Source organism: Papio anubis, chromosome 5, assembly GCF_008728515.1.
Source record: "Papio anubis isolate 15944 chromosome 5, Panubis1.0, whole genome shotgun sequence".
Classification (NCBI taxonomy): domain Eukaryota; kingdom Metazoa; phylum Chordata; class Mammalia; order Primates; family Cercopithecidae; genus Papio; species Papio anubis.
In genome coordinates this window covers 89230789-89235050 of record NC_044980.1, presented here as the reverse complement: position 1 = coordinate 89235050, position 4262 = coordinate 89230789, and positions in this window count along the sequence as shown.

The window sequence follows — 4262 nt, the reverse complement described above, 5'->3', positions numbered from 1 at the left end:
CTTCACACAGAGACCTAGCCTGAGACAGTGGACACAATCTACATTACCGATTGCTGAAGCAATGTGTAGAGACAGTATGGCCAAAAAGTGTACTGGTTCTTAAACTTCCACCTGAAAAGGACATGCATGCCACTGCCATTATATGTCTTTGACCATAACAAGTCACATGGCCAAACCTAAGGGTCAGATAAATACAAATTTTTCTTACAGGTGGGGCACTGAATATTAGTAAACAGTTATACAATCTATTATACACACCCAAGTACAGAGTTATGATGTATGTGTTTTTATATCAAAATCCCTAGTAAAAGAGGAAATTTCTGTTCACTTTGTCTAAGTGTTGTTTAGAAAAACATCTAAATTCTGAGATTCAAAGTCCCAAATTACTGTCTCAACCTTACTCTGTATGTTTGGTTAACAGCTAATGGTTTCACATTTTGTAGATAAATAAAGGTCATCATCTCATTAAATGGATATGTTTCAGACCACGGAAAAATGTATGACATGGTTACCAAGGTTCTTCACTTATAATGAAGGTCTGAAAATGTCACCAGGGGAAACCAAGAGCCATTTTCAATCTGAAACAATCAGTTCCAGTTGTGATTGTGCAATGATAATTATGCAGTTGTGTTCTATTCCTCTTCCCTAGTGTCACGGATGTCAGGAAATGTGCTGTTCCTTTTAATATTAACTCTTTATGGCTCAGAAAGATATTTGGGGGCACATGGGGAAGAATGCAGTTGGAGTGGAATACTGAAAAATATATGAAAGGAAAATAAATCTCGGGACCCCAAAATCACTAAGTCAAGGAAAAAAGTGAAGCTGGGAATTGTGTCAGGCAAACCTGCCTCCTATTTTATTTCTAAATAAAACAGCTACAAAGATTAAAAAAAAAAAAAAAAAAAAAGCTGCTACATACATCCCCTACAATTTGTCCACTAGAAAATTCCTTGTGGGCTCCAAGATCTTTACCCTAAAACAGTTCTGTTGAATTTCACCCTGACAATGTAAATTTATAGCTTATCTTCACAGGTGGGGGACAAAGGACAGAACTTTGTCCTCCTTCTGCTCACCTGAGACAAATGGATACCTGATTGCTTCCTCTGATGTAAAATGCAGATTCACTGAGCTAGATGAAGGCATAAGTGACTATTCCTCTATCTCCTTCTCACATGTAAATTGTGTATTTGGTGAAAGGCTGATCAAAGACTCAAAAGAGTGCAACTGTTTGTCTCTTATCTACCCACATCTTCTAACAATTTATTTCTCTTTCCCCAATATTTGCCTTTTCCCTTTAAACACTGAAGCCCTTAAAATTATCTTTGGAGAAAGGCACAAACTTGCCTCCTGGGCACACGTCGTTAACCTTGGCAAAATAAACTTTCTAAATTGATTGAGACCTGTCTCTGACACTTTTTGGCTTACAAACATGAGGTCAGGAATTATGACCTTTCCAGTATAATTTGACAAATCAAGCAGTTTAGTCGATTTCCAATCAAGTATGCATTATCTATCCAGTTTACTCCATCACCACGTTTCTATTCCTGGTCATTTGTGTAGATTAGACTCGTGTTATTTCTCACCTAAGCCACTGAACTAGCTTATTCCTTTCCTTCTTGCCTCCAATTTCTCTCTCTCCATTCCAACTTCCACATAGCAGCTATTTTACTAAAGCTCAGTTCTGATGGTGAAAGTTACACATACAGAAAGGAGTTTACTGGTTCCCTATCACTTACAGAATAATGTCCAGTTCCTAAGCACACCCTTTCCTCAACAACTACAGGTCAATCTACTTTTTAGTCTTTATTTTCCAGTGCACCTTCTTACGTTCATTGAAGTATGCAATTGAAAATAGTGAAATTTTTTCAGCAGCTAACATCCTCTTATTTTGAAAGATACAAATTTATCTGCTCTTCCTTATAAGTGTAAATGTCTTGCTGACTCCAAAGAGTTTTTAATAGACTCATGATAACAATTAGGCCTCTTGATAGATATGAAAGACAAAAATATCTGCAGTTGATCCTTGATGAACAGTTACATGTGTTGCATCCAAAGGCTAAAAGTAGATCTTTTTAAAATTACAGCAAAATAATCATGCCACAGTGAGGTCAAGGAGAGAGAAGTTAATAATATTTAATTATAATCACAGCAAAATGGTGAACTATTAATGCCCAAACATGAATATATTCTTAAAAGCAATATCTCAGTTTAGACCAGAGCAACCAGTCAACTTAAATTCCAGTTAAGATTTATTTTAGTTCAATTTTGCAAATTGTTCCAATTGAATTTCTTTGGATAGGGAACAGTTTATACTGATAACTAGTAAAAAAAAAATAGTGTCCTTGTTGGTTGAAAAGAAAAATGAGAGAGAAAGATCAGGAAAAAAAAATTATAGAATATTTTGCTGGTTTGTGTAATGTTCTATGTTTTCTCCTTCCTGACTTAATCCCTGTCCCAACCCTTCCCAAACTCCCCAAATCTTCATTTTATTCTTCAGAAACCCCAGCTCTATGATAAACAATTCTTCTACATTCCCACAACTTGTCTTCCTTGCACTTTCTGCTCATAATTAACCCTAACTTCCCATGTGGAACACCACTTCTGTTACAGCCCTTTTGATAGAAGTGGCATATTTCCTAATTCCCCAAGTATCTCAGGGCTGCAAGTGGGTTCACGTTCCAGACAATATTTTTCCAGCCTCTGTAAATCCTGGACCTGCTAAGTCTAGCTTTACAGTCTCTATCTTCCTCATTGCCATTGCTATCTGCCACCTCTGTATACCATCTGTCCTTTCTTTCAGACACTGTCCACCATCCTCAATCCTCGTACTTTGTCCAACCCATGAACTCTTACCAAATGACCCTGTCTTCTACTGGGGGACACTAAACCATCTGATTGGAACTATATAGTCTCAACTTCCCACCATCAAATCCCAAAACTATCATTCTCTCCACCTTTCTGTTGCAATATGGAGATTGTTCCTTATCATCAAAAGCAATTCCTTCATCTGGACTTAGAATCTTTTTTCCCTAGAGTCTTCTCCTTAGGAATCAGGCACCAACGAATCTCTCTCTCTATCTCTCCCTCTCTTTCTCTCTCCCTCTCTCTCTCCCAGACCTCCTTCAAACTAGCATTATTCATGTCTCTCCAAACTTAAAATCAAAACAGAGAATAGAATAAAATATTCCCTTAATCTGATAGTCCTTTCAATCCATCATCTTATTTCTTCCCTTTCCTCTTCTGTTACCTTTCTTTATTTGGTTTTCTTTACTTTCCTCCCACTCTTCACTCTAAATCTGGCTCCTGGGCCCACCATCCCACTGACACTGTCCTTGCCAAGGTCATCATTGACCTCCATTATACTACATCCAGTGAATGCATTTGAACTTTCAGCTTACTTAATGACTCAGCATCTGCCAGTTCAGTGAAATAATCCTTTACTTAAAACACTGTCTGGCATCATCTTTTGCAACTCGATTTCTGTCTTATTTGTAGGCAATATTTTCTCTATTAATCATTAAATATTGGGGTTTTGGGGTTTTGTAGGGAGGGCTCTGTCTGAAGTATTGTGCTCTTCTCACTTCACCCTCTCTCCATGTCATCCACCCTGATGGCTTTACAGTAGACACGGTTAGTGGCTGCACAGCTCTCTTCAAATCATCTTTACCACTCTCTGTGCCTCTTCCCTGGTTTTAGTTCACTTTTGCTCCCAGTGACCCTCAGAGGACTTCCTGTGGGGTTTAGAACCGGTCTTATTCCATTGCTGGGATGACTCTTAAGAACTTGGTGTGGAGTGATAAGGCTGACTCACATTAAATGAGGTGGAGGTACCAGAGTAGTCTTACCAGAGTTCTAAGGAAGAGATTCAAAAGCCCAAGATGTGGGTATGCCAAAATAGTTCTATATTATAACTGAGGACCCATCAGTGATGAAGGAGAGAAAAAACCAAGGTCTGATTCACAGATAGACCAGCTTGGTACACTAGCATAAACAAAAATAGCCTGCTGCTGCATGACAGAGGTCCCAGCTTTGAACAGGAGTTCACCTGGTCACCCACTTTGTGTGAAGAGTCTCGCTTGAAGGAAGGATAAGCATGGACTTCTGAGCAGTGCAGAGTGGATCATTTGGAATTGGACTATTTGGATCAGAAGATTGGCAACAAAGAGATCAGGAGTAGAAACAGGTTCATGGATCTACAGGAATGGGCAAACTGTGTATCATGCATTAACGTCCATTAGGGAGTATTGACTCTAGAAGAGGCT